Source organism: Podarcis vaucheri (genome assembly GCF_965113315.1).
Source record: "Podarcis vaucheri genome assembly, chromosome: 7".
NCBI lineage: Eukaryota > Metazoa > Chordata > Lepidosauria > Squamata > Lacertidae > Podarcis > Podarcis vaucheri.
The window spans coordinates 37,019,592-37,037,326 of record NC_138765.1 but is presented as its reverse complement, the minus strand read 5'-3'; the positions used below and the strand labels follow the sequence as shown (position 1 = coordinate 37,037,326).

Here is a 17,735-nt window from a genome sequence, read left to right as displayed (position 1 = left end):
AGCTTGGCAGGGCAAGCACAGCTCCTGGATTATTAAAAGCTGGGTTTTGAGCAGCAGGGACTGAAACGGTGTTAAATAATGATGTACTACATTAGGTTAATCTAATTTGTTCCCCCGCTAATAGGGCATGTACATGGTAATAAGCAATATCACGCATGGAGCCATGAGGCTGTCAGTGATATAGGGCTGCTGAAACTTGCTTGCCCAGCCCCAGAAATTTGTGTGGAACAACAAGGAAAGCAGCCTAGACCCAACAAACAAAATGCTCATCATGTCAATGGCGGGCAGCATTTGGGTGTGTGCAGAAGTGTCTCAAAAAACCAGAGGTCTGTCCTTGGCATAACACTCCCCCTCCCTGAACTGACACTGGGGCAATTTTGAGAGGCAGCTCAAGAGGCAATTCAGAGGCTGCCCAGGAGGAGGACTGGCAGCTCCCCTCCCCTTATCGATAGGAGGGGAAATGGGCTGAACTTACCAACAGGAAGCTTTCACTAAATGTCAGTAGGGCCCCTTTGCAAATGGAAAAGGGTCTTGGTCGTAAGGAGGGCAATGGCTCGATAATATACCTGTAGTGGTATGTTAAGTGCTGTATGGAACCTCGGTTTTAATGGAGATGCACTCCATTGTCTCTCGAGACAGACAGGTGCCAACAATCTGGACCTCTTGCATAGGTGGGAGAAGTCAAAATAGCATTGTCAAGCTCACTGCAGAAAAGCAGTGCCTAGGCTGCATCAAAGAGCATTAGTGTGGAAACAATCAGAGAGGTGGTGGTGGAAAAGTTTTTGCTTGGAGACAAAAGCAAAATTTGGAGCAGTGCTCATTTTTAAAGAGTAGCCAAATTTTGGTTTGTATATTGTTGCAGGAAGTGTGAATAATAATAATAATAATAATAATAATAATAATAATATCATCATCATTTTTATGTATGCCCCATCCATCTGGCTAGGTTTCCCCAGCCACTCTGGGTGGGTGGCTTACAGCATATCTAAAAACATAATAAAAACAGAAAGCATTAAAAATCTCCCGATAGAGGGCTACCTTCAGATGTCTCCTTGACATCTGAATGGAGGGCGTTCCACAGAGAGGGTGCCACTACCGAGATGGCCCTCTGCCTGGTTCCTTGTAACTTTGCTTCTTGCAGTGAGGGAACCAGCAGAAGACCCTCAGAGGAGGACCTCAGTGTCTGGGCTGAGTGATGGGGGTGGAGACACTCCTTCAGGTATACTGGGCCAATGCTGTTTAGGGTTTTAAAGGTCAGCACCAACACTATGAATTGTGCTCGGAAACTTAGTGGGAGCCAGTGAAGATCTTTTTAGGACTTAGGTGAATTTGGAAATGTAAACCAAACCAAATTTCTCCCCCACCCTTACACATGGGGGCTATTTGAAGCAGATAAATCTAAAGCCCCTTTGGGCATATACAGTAGAACTCATTTGGATGAATCTATGGGTTGTAGCTCTTGAAAGGATAGAGATGCAACCTCCCATTTCCCTGTGATGCTTCTGCCTAGCTTCCCTGATTCACTGAATCTGTCAGACTCTCTGGTATTTAGCTTGCCACACAAGTTCTTTGCCTTCAGAGTGCTCACCAAATTAGAAGTATGCAAGGAGGGTGTGATTATAGTGCAGCTCATTAGCCAAGCTTAGTTTACCACATTACAAATTTGGGACTGGAGAAAGGTCAGCGCTGATCCAGTGGAGTAGGAAGGTCTTGCGCACAGAGTCTGTTTGGGAGATCTCTTAACACCACCTCCAATCAAAGGGAGCAGAAGGATGCCTATGTAGAGCTTGCCATTCAGACAGGAAAACCTGATTTCAGGTAATGGGTGCCAAAATGTGTGTAGATTTTGCTCACAGTTTCAAGGCTGCAGGACTATCTGAAGTTATGAGTTCTTCTGCGTGCCCTTTTTTCTTTTTCCGTAGTGCAGTTGCAGATTCTGCCTTTTGTGGAGGGAACGGAATTGAGGACCCCCAACTGCTCTGCTCTTTGCAGGACTGGGGAACTCTTCTTCCACTGCAATGAATCTTTTTCAGTCCCTGCAGACTATCTTCCCTTCTGGGCCACATGCCAAGAGCCACGTGCCGGTGGTGGGTGAGGCAAGAAGTGAAGAGTGGGTGGACATGTGAGTCTTACCTTTCTACATAGAATCACAGAGTTGTAGAGTTGGAAGGGACCACGAGGGTCATCTAGCCCAACCCCCTGCAGTGCTGGGATCTTCTGCCCAATGTGGAGCTCAAATCCATGACCGTGAGATTAAGAATCTCATGCTTGACTGAGCTATCTCAGCAACATTCCCACTGTGCAAAAAGGTGTCCTATATATACAGAGAGAAACCTCTATCCAAATGAGTAAGAAGCATAATCACAGTTGCAGCCACTCATGAAGGAATGATCGCCGGGTGTGGAGCACACTTCCGCCCACAGACAAGCCACAGCTATCTGAACATCATGCCCTCTATCTAACCTTTGCTCTCTTAGTAGCGCCCTGTCTGTGACCTTTGTTCAAGGGGAACATTGTTCAAGGGGAAAATGACACGGTGGAAACAGGTGCCAAAATAACTTTGTATCACCCCATGATCACATGATTGGAAGATGTGTAAAGGGCACCGTCCAAAATGTAGCTGACTGGTTTTGCATATTGTGCTAATAAAAAGAGCCTTCGCAGAGCTAGCTGGCAGCTTGCTTATGCACAGCTCACCTGATGACCAACACCTGCCTTGTGTCCTTCACTTCGCACTTAAAAGTATTTGAAGAGGCTACAGAGCATGTACACTCCAACATTTCTCCATTGAAAATAGGGACATCCCATTCCATAATGATAATTTTGCTATTATTATTATTATTATTATTATTAGGTTGCCCCAGCCACTTTGGGTGGCTTCCAACATGTATAAAAGCATAATAAAACATTAGACATTTTAAAAACTTCCCAATGCAGAATTGCCTTCAGACAGCTCGGGGGTCAGATAACTCCATACCCTCCAATGTTTCTCCAAAGAATAAAGGGACATCCTACCATGTGTGTCTAGGAGGTGATATTTGGATCTCTGAAACCAGACTGTCCTGTGCTCCACTGTCCAAAGAGGGAGGCATCCCTCTGTCTCCATCCCTATCATTAGCACATCCTCTCATTAGGCCTGAATTCTTCCCTGGATGGTTCTGAAAGTCCGTGGCTTCAGACACTGCTTCCATTAAGCATCATTTGATGGAAAGTTCAGTTTTGCCTGTCATAGAAAAGGGAGGGAGGTTGTGGGGAAAGTGCATCGTGCGGCTTGTCACTCTACGTCTGACAAGGCAAAATTACCCAGAGCCGAGCATCTTTTCTTATTTATTTTAAATACTGGGGGAGAGTTTATTTCGTTGGTGCCTGGGGCCCGCAAGGTGTCATTTGCCGCCAGGCAGCTGACATGTGATTTCATGAATGTCAGGCCTTCTGGTGGGGTGGAAGAGTTTCCTTCTGGAAGCACAAAAGAAATAAGTAATTGGAAATGGGGAGTGAATTCATCTGAGGGGGGAAACTAATCAAGCCGGCCGACACCTGAATCCTTGGTGGATGCTCATCACCATCCCTGCAATGTGCCAGGGGCACGGGTGAGGAAGCCTCGTGCAACTGGGGAGGGTCACGTGGATACCTTGTGCACATACGTGCCTCGGGCATGTCCTGGGGGTGTGAGGTGTCACTGCCTACACACACAGTTCTGTGTGGCCTTTGCCTCCAACTGCCCCTTTTCATATCACTTTTCCAGCTTCTAGCTAAGTAAACATTCTTGCCTTTCAACCTGAGTTTCCCATTATACATTTCTCATTATATGTTCTGAGGATGTGGCTATTCCATTATCCTCAGAATCTAAGGCCGATTGCCTTGTAGTGTCTCCTTCTCCACCTCTTGGTTCAAGACCCCAACACAGCTACAGGAATGTTCTACAGGGGGTTGGGGGGGACAGGGGGTTGGAATAAATCATCCTTTGTTAACTTGGCACCCTCTAAAATCCCCATCAGCACCAGCCAGCAGAGGCGCCATCTTCTCAAAATGATTGAGGGGCCCCGATGTGAAGTCCTGACGTCATGCATGCAATGTCACGAGGAGCCAGGAGGTGGAGCCGATCTCCTTCTCAGCAGTGGGGATTGGGCTCCTCAAAAAAACACCATAGGGGGCTCAAAGTGCCTCAGCCCCTAGGAGCTGGCACGTATGCCAACCAGTATGGCCAGGGCTGAGGGGAGTTGTCATAACCCAAAACATCTGAAGGCCATCAGATTGGCAAAGGCTGGAATAGGAACCTTGGAAGCTGCCCAACACTAAGTCAGACCCATAGGCCCATTTAGCTCAGTATTGTCCAGACTGACAAGGGCTCTCCAGGCTTTCAGTCAGGGTTCTCTCTCAGCCCTACCTAGAGATTTCATGGGGGGTGGAACCTGTGGTCTTCTGCATCCAAAGAAGATGCTTCTACCTACCATTGAGCTATGGTCCTTCCCAGTGCTTTTTTCTGGGGGGGACGCAGGGGTACGCATACCCCTAAACATTTTGTGAAAATAAGTTTGGCCTCATTGAGGGACGGTATTTCAATATGAGTAGGGAAATGAGAGTACCCCTAAACATTTTTTTAGGGAGGGAAAGCACTGGTCCTTCACCTAACAAAATGGCGCCTGGGTTCCTTCCACCTCCATGAACTATCATCTCCCTCAGTCATGTCACAGCGGAGAAGTTTGAGTCAGCAGCTGGGGAACTTTCTTCCCTGCTTTTGCTGATGTCTGTCATGGGCTTGCTCCTCCTGAAGGGATTTTTTTTCCCCTCCTCTTTTTCTTTTCTTCTTTCCCCCCCTCTATTTGTAAATTTTTCCAAACAGCTTCCAAACTGTGATGCGACTAGTAATGAAGAGGATGAGGAGAAATCAATAGAGCAGCCGAGTGAGGGGAAACTAATGAGATTCTGTATCTGAGCCTCAAATGCATCCACTTGACAGAGGAAAGAGCCGGCAGAGGGATCCACTTGTTGCTCAGGGCCTTCTTGGCTAACGGGCGATATTGACTCACGATGAGCAAGAAGTATGGAAATAACAGCAATGATTTAGTGCCTGCCTGCAGAGCCAGCATGAAGAGGAAGTGGAGCCAGGGAAGGCTATTTTGGGGGTGCCACCATAAAGAGTGAAGTTCCCCAAGAATGTGTTTTGTGCCAGCATGCTTCTGAAGTATCCAATGACAATGCCCTGTTGGACTGCTCGAAAGAAACCCAAGGATGTTGACGTGACCTGTGGTGATTTCTTTCTGGTAACTATTGCTCATATCAACTTCATTTTGGAGAAATCCTCAATATATGCGGGTGTTCGCACACACTTAAATTACATTCCAGAGAAGATAGACAACAAAAGTGGCTTCTGGGAGTGAAATGACTTGTGCTGCATGACTAGAAGGACTAATATCCACCATCATCTCATGATCTGAAGATCTTACTGCCCTTTCTGCATTTGAACACAACCAATAACAACAACTGCTACAGTTTGTTATTCTCATTCTTCTTCCATTTTGCTATATTTGCAGATAAAGATGGGATACACCTGGTGGACCATGCCTGCCAGCTTGCAACCCAAAGATAGTGTATTCCCCTAAAGATTTGAGGTTGCAAAAGATGTGGCCATCCTGGTTTCTGCTATCCTGCCCATCAATCCCTTGGCCTGTCTCTGTTTGTCTCCTGCAGTAGTGCTGAGAGAAAGACCAGCTCTCTGGGTTGCAGCCGGCAACTCCAGCATGGATGTGTCTTCTTCTGTCCTCTTGGACAGAAATGTTCATGTGAATGGCTTCCACCTTCTTCTGAAGGTTCTTCAGAGCCCCAGGGATTTCCTTGCCTTCAGAGGACAACTGTGGAGCTCTTCATTCAGGTGAGGTGCTTCCCCATTGACCCCTCCATCATCAGATGTGTAAGTAGTTTTTCCCTTCCATCAGTTAACCCTTCCTCCCTCCTTGACTCTCGACTGGAGTGGCTAGCCCCAACATTGCTGCCTTGGCCTTCCTCCCAAACTGTGTGTGTCCTAACAGGTCAGTGTGCTGTGGCTTGACCACAGCCTAGCCGTTTACTTTTCTCTGCTGTTCCTTCACTGTCCTTGCTCCCTCCCTGCTTAGAACCCCCTCTAAATATGCCACCTTGCCAAGCCATTCTCCCCCAGCTGGTCGAGCATCTCTCCTCCTTCAGCAGGGCCACCCTGCCCAGCCTCTTCTGGCCTGTTGGGCTCACCTGTGCAGCTGACCCTTGGGCTAACAGTGTGAGCACCAGCTGCTCCTGACAGTCTGGTAAAGTGATATCTTCAAAGGCAGGTGCACCCCACACCTCTCCCAATACTGGGGGAGGGGATCAAATAGCTGCAACTTCCTTCTCTACAAGGGACAGATGAACAGCAGCAATTAAGTGATGCACTATCCTAAACTATTTCAGACCACTGCCCCCATGCTTCCATCAACTCATCCTCAGTCCTCACCCTCTACTCTATGAAAAGCATTATTCAGAATAGCAGTTGGCATGACCCACTAAGGTAGATAGAATTCAAAAGAGTAGCAATTAGTTGCACATTTATTAAAAATCCAATTAAAACTGTTTTGTTTAATTAATTTAACGAGAATGGTGAATTTGATCCAGTGGTGTCAACTTTTCAAAGTCTGGTACTCATTTACACCTCCAATGGTCCCCTGCCACCCACTTGCTTCTTGGTGCCCCCACTAGGTAATTCCACCCTAGGGGTGGTACTGCCAACCGGGAGCCAATGATATATATTCTAGTAATTTCAGTAGTTGTATTTTTGACTTTCATTGCAAGGGGCGGAATGTGCCCTATAGTGAGGTTATGGAAAGAGTATAATTTCTTTCTTTCCATATGTTTATACCCCACCCTCATAATAGCAGCCGGTGATGGAGGAGGGGAGGGGATGATAACAATATAAATTACAAGAAAAACAGCCTGACTTAAAATATCAATAAAAACATACAAGGAAGCATAATAAAACAAGCAGCAGAGTCAGCAAGATATATATATATATTGGTGGGGATTTTTATACCCCAAAGGTTTGGCAGAATAAAAAAAAACTTTTTACATTATGTCTGAACATAGGGAACAATCAAACAGAGATCAGGAGGGAGTAGAACAGCCCCGGAGTTGATATGAGAGGAAAGTGATACTGCTTAAGAAGATTACTGTTTTTTGTTGCTTAGGAAGCCATTGGGAGGAATGGAGGCAGGTCTGTCCCTCAGGAAATTAGACAGCTCCAGAATGCAAGGAAAGAAGCCCCTTCATAGAGGGGAGGGTGGCTGTGCACTTCTGGGTCCTGCCTCACTGCTGGGGAGTAGAACACAGCATTCCCCCCCAATTGCTATCACAATGATGGTACCTGAAACATGTAGATGTCACCAAAATCTGTTTTGACCCCAGTGGTCCCTCTCTGTAGCCTTCAGAGTAATCACGAAATATTTATAACCTGGAGAGTGTTTTGATTTGTGAATATACATTGAAGAGCCTTCCTTAAGGTGGCACCCACCTGTCAAAGGTGGTCCTTAGGGTGGGGGGATTTATTAATCCATATTACGGACCGGATCCAGTTCCCCACGGTTCCTGTATACGACATTTCATGCTGGCAGAGTTACACTCGAGACAGATCCATGCACTTGAATTTATGGGGTAGGGCTTGCTTGAGACAACGACCTCTGACCTGCCCGGGAACAAATCAGACTGAATCCTCAATAAATTGGCAACGTCATCTAACCTCCCCACAAACGTCATGCAAACAATTCAGGGTGGATGCTAAAGAGAGAGGTGGTCTGGAAGTGACCCAAACAAAAGTTGTGCAAGCACACAGCTCCCCATGAGGCCATTTGTGAAATGCCACCTTCCTGGCACTTTGGGAAACATGGAAGCAAACATGATGTCTGGCTGATACACAAATCAACAGCCACACCATTTTTGTTGTTGTTGTTGTTTAGTCGTTTAGTCATGTCCGACTCTTCATGACCCCCTGGACCAGAGCATGCCAGGCACTCCTGTCTTCCACTGCCTCCCGCAGCTTGGTCAAACTCATGCTGGTAGCTTCGAGAACACTGTCCCACCATCACATCCTCTGTCGTCCCCTTCTCCTTGTGCCCTCCATCTTTCCCAACATCAGGGTCTTTTCCAGGGAGTCTTCTCTTCTCATGAGGTGGCCAAAGTATTGGAGCCTCAGCTTCAGGATCTGTCCTTCCAGTGAGCACTCAGGGCTGATTTCCTTCAGAATGGATAGGCTTGATCTTCTTGCAGTCCATGGGACTCTCAAGAGTCTCCTCCAGCACCATAATTCAAAAGCATCAATTCTTCGGCGATCAGCCTTCTTTATGGTCTAGCTCTCACTTCCATACATCACTACTGGGAAAACCATAGCTTTAACTATACGGACCTTTGTTGGCAATGTAATGTCTCTGCTTCTTAGGATGCTGTCTAGGTTTGTCATTGCTTTTCTCCCAAGAAGCAGGCGTCTTTTAATTTCGCGACTGCTGTGACCATCTGCAGTGATCATGGAGCCCAAGAAAGTAGAACCTCTCACTGCCTCCATTTCTTCCCCTTCTATTTACCAGAAGGTGATGGGACCAGTGGCCATGATCTTCGGTTTTTTTGATGTTGAGCTTCAGACCATATTTTGCGCTCTCCTCTTTCACCCTCATTAAAAGGTTCTTTAATTCCTCCTCACTTTCTGCTATCAAGGTTGTGTCATCTGCATATCTGAGGTTGTTGATATTTCTTCCGGCAATCTTAATTCCAGCTTGGGATTCATCCAGTCCAGTCTTTCGCATGATGAATTCTGCATATAAGTTAAATAAGCAGGGAGACAATATACACCATTTTTATCCGACATCAAATGTCTTTTTTTCTTTTACTTTGAGGCCCTTGAGTGCCGGTGTGATATAGTGGTTATAGCATGTCAGAGTAGGACCTGAGAGAGACCAGGATTCAAATCCCCACTGAGCCATGAAGCTCACTGAGTGTGGCCTTAGATGCCAGTCACAGTTTCTCAGCCCAGCCAACCTCACAGGATTGTTATGGGGATTAAATGCAGAAAGGGAGAATCATGTATGCCACCTTGCGCTATTTGGAAGAAAAGGTGGGCAATAAATAAATGGAATGAATGAATGCAAGCATCCCTCTACCCATGGTGGCTTTATGCAATCCTACTTGGTGGAAGGAGGGCAGGAGATGGCAGCTGTCCTCATGGCCTCCTTGTGGGCTTCCCAGAGGTATCTGATGGCTGCCCATTGGCAGCAGGATCCTGGGCCAGATGGACCTTCTCAGTCTGATCCAGAAGGGCTTTTGTGACATTTATCAGCATAGAAAGCTACTACTAGTCTCCTGCTCTGACTGGCCGTGACTTTGCAGAGTTTCAGGTGGGAGCCTTTCCCAGCCCTGCCTGCATGAAGCTGCTGCCAGGGGGTCCAATCCTGGTATGTTCTGCATGCCAGCCATCAATCCTGCCACTGAGTTCTGGCCAAGACAGAAGGGTGTTTGTTTGTTTGTTTGTTTGTTTGTTTGTTTGTTTGTTTGTTTGTTTGTTTTAATAAACCAAAATCTAATGCCTTGAGCAGAGCCAAAAGCAGGCAAGAAGCTCTAGGCACCCAGAAGAAGCTTTAATTTCATTGCCTTGTTTCTCACCCAGCGACGAAGGTCTCTTCCTTTCCACTTTGTCGGATTGTCTTTTTGAACCCAGGAGAAAACAGCTCAAATGCTCCTCTCTAGCGCAGATAGATTTAACTTCACCTTGATTAGAAATTCAACTCTTTCCTCTATGCTGGCTTATACTTTTTCAGAGACAAGGGCCCCTCCCCACCCCTCCTCCCCCCTCTCCACCCCCACCCCTTTCTCTTTTTCTTTCCCCTCCTTGATTAAAAAAGAAGAATCAATATTTAAAGGGAGGGGGATTAAATCAGAAGGCAGGCAGGCATTTTCTGCTCTGGCTCCTTTCCTGGAAGGATGCCATTTTCTCTGCTCTTTAGAGAATACAAAACCCATAATAATAAGCGGACGGGATAAGTCTCAGACCTTAACTCCCCTCTATGGTTAATAAAAGTCTAGTGTTTCTTTATCTCAGCCTGACCCTCACCAATTCCATTCGCTCTCCCTTCTTAATGCATTTTCCGGGTCTTCTGACAAAAGCATTTTGCAAGATGGATATACATTTGGTGCCTGGCTATAAGAAGGAAGGCGGGCAATGAATATGATGGACGGGACATACCAGTGGACAGAAGGTGTGACATCGAACAGAATTCTCTCTCAGAAGAAAGAACTGTACTGTGGGTTCCTTGCAGGCAGCTCGCCCACGAGAGAGTAAGCAGCTCGCGTGAATAAACCGTCAACTAGCCTATAGATTGCCTGTTACCTTCTTCCTTCCTCACAGTCCCCAGCTTGAGGACTAGAAACTTGCCTTTTTAACAAAAATAATGCAAGTGTTCTTTGGGGCTGTGCCCACAACTCTGCACATAGATTGAGAGCCCAACTAGAGGGGGCATTAAATGTGTGTGAATGCATTTAACGTGTTTCAGGTGGAATTGCAGAGTTGGAAGAGTCATCTAGTCCAACCCTCAGCAATGTAGGAAACACAGCTTGTAGGCTTGTCTCTGGGCCTGGCTGGCATCTAGAGGCTTGAGGTCTGGCACTTCTCAGTGCTGAGAGAGTGCTGAGAGACTGCTAAGGAAAGCACCCTTCATTCCAGCAGCCATCTTTCCTGGCCTGGGGACATAAATATCTGGATCAAGCGCAACTGCCAGGAAATGTAGCTGCCTATACCTTAGAACTCCACCCACCATACCCATTCAAATACTTTGCATCTGGCTCTATGGAAAGGCCCATTGTTCCATCTCAAGAACACTGCTGTGTTTGTCTGGGATCAAAATGGAGCAGCTGCCCTCTGACAGCCTCTTGCCTAGGAGAGATCCCTCAAAACCTGATGCTCTGGACTTGGGCCTGATTGTCTTGCACCAAGACTCTCCGCAAGTGGGATGATGAACATGAGGAGAGCCTGCTGGATGAGGCCCATGGCCCATCTACTCCAGCGTCCTCCTCTCACAGTGGCCAACCAGATGCCCCAGTGGGAAACATGCAAGCAGGATTTGAACACAAGTCCTCCTGTGGCTTCTAGCAACTGGTACTCAGAAGCACTGCTCTCTCCAACTGTGGAGGCAGAGCATAGCCAACATGGCAGGAGCCATCAATAGTCCTCTCCTCCATTAATTTGTCCTGTCCTCTTTTAAAGCCATCGCTGCCTCCTGCTGGAGGGAATTCCATAGTTTAACTATGTGCTGCTCAAATGACTTGTTTTTCCTCTGTCCTGATCTTCCAACATTCAGCTTCACTGAACATCCACAAGTTCTACTGTTATGAGAGAGGGAGAAAAACACGGTTATGAGAGACGCATCAGCTGTGCTTCAACTTCCCTGATTCTAGGCTTGTCTGTTCCCCTTTGGCTCCATAACAGCGCATCGGCGCAAGAGGAGTTAAACCGCTTTCAAAGACAATAAGGCTCTTACCCAGAGAGCGCGTCCCAATTAGGTTGAGCAGCTATGAAATCCATTGACAAAACTAAATCCTGTAATCTCTTTTTAAGAACCCTTGTAATGACTGGATTAGAGCAATGCTCCTTTGCTACTCAGAGCATAATAGCTAATGCTGGGGGTGGGGGTGGGGGGGACATGACCCCAATCCAACAACCTTAATCAGGGTGCACCTCCCACCTTCTTATCCCATTGACAAATTGCCACTTGCAGACTGTGTCCAAAACTGCTAATTTTGGAAAGGTCTCGTTAAAGTGCACTTAACGAGCTGATCATTTCCCAAGCGGCGCATGTCCAATGCACACACACATACACACACACACACACAATTGCATCATTATTGTTGTCACTATTAAACCTATTCCCCGCCCTTCACTGACAGGTCCAAAGGTGCATTTGTAACCATTTTTAATTCAGTGTTAAAAACAGCTACAGCAAATCACAGGAATAGTGTGAGTCCTATAAGTACACATACCCCAGATGTCAAAGGACAGGGGAAAGATGGTTTCTGTATATTAAGAAACAACATCCCAGTGATGGTAAGCAAACCAGTCATGGTTGTTTGGGGGGGGGTGGACAACCAGGAGGGGGGACCTCCTTTATTTCAAGGGTGTTACTTCCAAGTGCAAGCAAAATCTCAGGTCAAAGAGATTATACAACCAAAAAAACAAAAGAAGAGGAGGAGGAGGAGGAGGAGGAATTTGGACTTGATATCCCACCTTTCACTCCCCTTAAGGAGTCTCAAAGCGGCTAACAATCTCCTTTCTCTTCCTCCCCCACAACAAACACTCTGTGAGGTGAGTGAGGCTGAGAGACTTCAGAGAAGTGTGACTGGCCCAAGGTCACCCAGCAGCTGCATGTGGAGGAGCGGGGATGCGAACCCGGTTCACCAGATTACAAGTCCACCACTCTTAACCACTACACCATGCTGGCACAACATTTTGGCTGCCACACTATCATGTAGGTCCTTGGAGCTCCTTAGAGAAAAAAGTGGGATTGAAATGCCTTAAATAAATAAACAATAAACACACTTTTCATAGAACTGTAGAGTTGGAAGGGATCCCAAGGGTCATCTAATCCAACCCCTAGCAATGCAGGAATCTTTTCCTCCTCTTCTGAGATGTACACAAGTAAGGAGAATGGGCGGCAAGCCTTCCTAGAAGCATTTTGTTGTGGGCTGGGGAAATCTCTGTCTGGAAAGGAGAGGAAGGGTCTATGTTATAGTCCTGGGCATACTGGCAAGAGGCCCTGAATGGAGTGGGTGGGAGGGAGTGGGGGTGTCTTTTTTGGGTGGGAGGGAGTGGGGGTGTCTATTGCCGACCATTAATTGAGCTCCCTTTCGGGAAACCCAGGCTCCCTCCCTCCTGCCCACCCAGAGCACAACTCCACAGGAGCCGCCACTTAGCCACAGTATGAAAATCCACTGGGCCTTTTGTGCAGGCTGGCGTTTCGATTATTTTTAATGATGTGCAGCCGTGGCTGGGGAGGAGGAATCAATGGCAAGTTCAAAAGGCTTCTGGTGGGGAGGGCTGCCGTTTGCTTTCCAGAGGCGGGAGCTTCCCAGGGGGTGCTGGGCAGCCTCTGAGCTTTGTTTAAAGGGGAGACGGATTCCGCCTTGATGTTCTCCTGGGCGGCTCTTCCCATCCTCCAGCTAACAGCAGGCATTGATTTCGGATTGCGTGGCGGGGCTGGAGGTGAGGCGGCCGCCGTATATTTCACTGGTGGGCCCCGGCTTGAAAGGCTGTGTTATTCATGCGGTGCCTTTGAGTTACAACCATTTTTGTGTGTCAAATGTACCAATTCCGGCAGATTTAATGGAGTTGGCCTCTGCAGCCCCTCTCTCAGTGGCAGTTGATATTTTCTACATATATCAATTGTATCTACAAGCACATGGCAGATCCATTATCCTTGCAGTTGTGGCTTTTTCTCCCTCTCTCTCTCTCTTTTAGCAGAGGAATGGGAGACATTGAGGATCCTGGTGGGAATGCCACATGGGGAAAGGGGGAAGATATCTCTTGTTCTACACCCTTTCATTTATCCCATGTGAATTTCCACTTCCTGTTACCGAGGAGCTCACAGTAAAAGAAGCTCTCCAGGTTTAAAAAGGTAAAGGGACCCCTGACCATTAGTTCCAGTCGTGACCGACTCTGGGGTTGCAGCGCTCATCTTGCTCTATAGGCCGAGGGAGCCGGCGTTTGTCCACAGACAGCTTCCAGGTCATGTGGCCAGCATGACTAAGCCACTTCTGGCGAACCAGAGCAGCACACGGAAACGGCATTTACCTTCCCACCGGAGCGGTACCTATTTATCTACTTGCACTTTGACGTGCTTTTGAACTGCTAGGTTGGCAGGAGCAGGGACCAAACAACGGGAGCTCACCCCATTGCAGGGATTCGAACCGCTGACCTTCTGATCGGCAAGCCCTAGGCTCTGTGGTTTAACCCACAGCACCACCCGCATCCGCATCTCCAGGTTTAGCCTCTCCCAAAAAATCAGGGCTGCAGGTGAGGCAGAGACAGAGCAGCTTGCAAATGAAAGGCGGAGCAAGCTTGTTTTCTGCAGGGCAGAAACTCGAATCAACGGATTCAAATGGCAAGAAAGGAGGTTTTGACTAAACATTAGGAAGAATTTTCTGATGGTCAGAGCTGTTCAACAGTGGAGCGAGCTCCCTTGGAAGATGGTGGACTTTCCTTCATTGGAAGTTTTTCAGCAGAGGTTGGGTGGCCATCTGTGAGGGATTCTTTAGCTGTGATTCCCGCATTGCACTAGACTAGATGGCGCTTTGGGTCCCTTCCAACTCTCCGTTTCTATGACTCTCACCAAATTTCCTGGCAGATTCTACTAAAGCTGCAAGCCCTCATGACAGTGCTCCACCTCAAGTGTCAGAGGTGGTATACACCTGAATTCCAGATGCAAGTGAGAAGTGTGCAGCTGTGCTCAGGTTCTGCTTTCAAGCTTCCCATGGGCAACTGGTCGACCACCGGGATAACATGCTCCTTTGGACTGATCCAGCAGCCAGGATCTTCTGGTGCTCTTAATTAACAAATTTGGGGCATCTGGAAGATCCACCAGGAGTCATTCAAGAAGAAGGTGGGACTTCTTGGAGAATTGTGCCTAATTACATTAACACCTGGAAAGAAATTCAAAAGGAACTAGATATTTGGAATAGGATAAAACTCTCTTGGTCAGGTAGAATGGCAGCAATTAAGATGTGTATACTGCTGAAACTTCTATTTTTATTTCAAAATGTCCCGGTGATTAGAGGAAATTCTATATTCAAAAACTGGCAAAAAATTCTCTCCAAATTTATATGGCAAGGTAAAAGACCGAGAATTAGATTTAAATTGTTAACGGACAGAAAAGATAGAGGAGGATTTGCAGTCCCAAATTTGAGGTTGTATTATGAAGCCTCATGCCTTTGTTGGCTCAGAGAATGGATTGTCTTAAAAAACACAGATCTGTTGTATTTAGAAGGCTTCGATTTAAGATTCGGTTGGCACGCCTATCTCTGGCAGAATAAGGTGCATAAAGGCTTCTCAAATCATATCATCAGATGATCCTTGTTAGAGGTGTGGGAAAAGAATAGGAAATTGTTGGGAAAAAATACCCCTTGGTGGTTATCGCCCGTTGATATCTTAACCATAAAAAAACGAATATAGAAGGTGAGAGATGGCCCTATGAAGACCTCCTGGAAAGATCTGAAAATGGATGGAAAATCAGACCCTACGAAGAGCTAAAAGACAAACTAACAGGCTGGCTGCAGTACCATCAAATTAATGCCTTAAGGAAAGAAGACAAAAAAACTGGGATGAATGAGACAAAATCTAGGTTCCAGGTAGAGATTATAGAAAGTAAAACCAAACTTCTATCCAAAATGTATAACCTGTTACTAGAATGGGATACTAAGGATGAGGAGGTCAAGGAAGTTATGATAAAATGGGCAATAGACTTTGGATATAATTTGGATTATGATAATTGGATGAGGCTATGGAATAAAGGTATAAAATTTACTGCCTGCACCACCCTTAGAGAAAATATGGAAAAGATGATGTACCATTGGTACATCACCCCCGTGAAATTAGAAAAAATGTATAAGACCAGGGATAATAGGTGTTGGAAGTGTAAATCCAAAGAAGGCAGTTTCTATCATATGTGGTGGAAGTGTGAAGAAATAAAAAAAAATTGGGAAGCCATATACAATGAATTGAAAAAGATACTTAAATACACCTTTGTTAAAAACCCCGAAGCCTTCCTCCTAGGTATGATCGGAGACGAGATTAAAAAAGAAGACTACATAATGTTTCAATATGCAACTGTAGCTGCTAGGATTCTACTAGCACAAAATTGGAAAACCCCTAATATCCCAACCGTTAAAGATTGGCAAATTAAACTAACTGAATACTTAGAATTGGCAAAAATGACGCAGAATATCAGACAGCAAAAAGATACAAAGTTTAATGACGATTGGACCAAATTTATAACATATATGGAAACAAATTCTAGAAATCTAAAAATCACAGTAGGTTTAACATAATTCTTGCGATGCATAGATGATATAAAATGAAAACTGCAGAATGGAATTACAATCTTATATAATCCAAAACCGAGATGGAGGGAAGTCAATTCGTGTGTTTCTTTTTTGGTCCGTTTAGGTTTTCTGTTGTTTGTTCTTGTTCTTGTTCTTGTTTTTGTTTCCTTTTTTCTCTTTTTTATGTACGGTTGTTTTGTTTTTCTGTTTGCTTATGAAAATTAATAAAAAGATTTTTTTTTAAAAAAGGAGAATTGTGCCTAGAGGTTGGGAGTCGGGAAAATGTTTCTAGAAGACTGTCTTCTATGGAAAGGCGAACAGCTTCTCAGGTTAATCCTGAAGGAGCTTCATCATCATCAACCAAGCCCCATTGGGTAGCCTCTTTTAAGGGGAATAAATATCCCCAAAAGCCAAACATTGAGATCTTCGAAGTCATCTAAAGAGCCTCTCCTTTCATAACCAACTGGCAGTTTTCCCCACCTTTAATTTTTCTTTCAGCTAATTACCTCTAATTATCTCTCATCATAACAGACAGCATGTAACTAAATAATTAATTGGTGGAATATAATGCACGGGGAAAGTGTGCTTCACTTGCACAGCCCCCCCCCCCCAGTTGTTCTCCTCTGATTAAAATTATTGCTCTTCTCTTGAACTTCATTTAATCTGTTCCTCCTCCTTATTTCTTTTTTTAGGGGGTGGGGAATTCAAGAGAAAACTTCAGTACAGTTTCTTCCCAGCAGAGTGGGGAATATGCAGCAGGAAATAATTGGTACCTATTCCTTGTTCCTTCATCTCTAGAAAGAGGGGTGCTGTGGAGGGGGTGGGTATGCCTGTTCTTCCCAGTCCCTCTGGCCTGCAAGACCTTCACCCTAAAAGGGCGATTCTGGGCAAATGCAGCTCAGCCTCCCAGCCTCACTCAGCTTAGCCTGCCGGAGCGCAAGTCCCAGAAGGGTGGAATCATAGAAATTTAGAGTTGGCAGGGAGCTCAGGGGACATTTAGTCCTACCCTGGGGGATTCAGGAATCACAGCTCAAGAATTCCAGACAGATGGCCATCTAACCTCGCCTTAAAAACCTCCAATGAAGGAGAGTCCACCACTTCCCAAGGGAGCCTCTGCCGATCAGCTCTTACCATCGGAAAGTTCTTCGTGAGGTTTAGACAGAATCTCCTTTCTTGTCTTTTGAATCCATTGCTTCATGTCCTCCCCTCTGCAGCAGCAGAAAACAAGCTTCTCCCGTCTTCCATGAATCAGTGCCAACAAAAGGAACAGATGCAAAGTCAATGAAAGATGACCACCAGGGCGGTTCACCCAGGCAGATGTTCCCAGAGATCTCCAGCACAGCAGGGGAGTCCTTCCAAATGGCTCCATCCTCCCTTATTCCCAGGGGTGGGCAGTCTAAAATTGTAACTTACAGCATGCTCAGTAATGCAGCACTGTCTTTTTTTATATCTCACATGAGAATTAACAGCACCTACCTGCTGCCTGGAGGTGAATATGCGCCTGCATTTTTGATCCATCACCGGCTGGCACCTTCCCAACCGAGAGGTACGGCTCCATTCTGAACTTGGCTGCCATATGGAATCATACAGGGAAGCTGATTAGAATATATATGAGGGATGCAAATCAAACTCTGTTTCCGCTTTGTGCGGGGGGGGGGAGG

The 17,735-nt window shown here is 46.1% G+C and overlaps 1 long non-coding RNA gene across 1 annotated transcript in view; it reads right to left on the bottom strand.

Annotated features, from left to right (window-relative positions):
- The window catches only part of LOC309538033, a 34,054-nt gene extending 16,860 nt beyond the window's left edge, over window positions 1-17,194 (bottom strand). Inside the window, exon 1 of the long non-coding RNA XR_014222090.1 lies at window positions 17,081-17,194. This is a non-coding gene — a long non-coding RNA (uncharacterized lncRNA). The remainder of the gene's footprint in view (window positions 1-17,080) is intronic.
- Window positions 17,195-17,735: the final 541 nt, after the last annotated feature.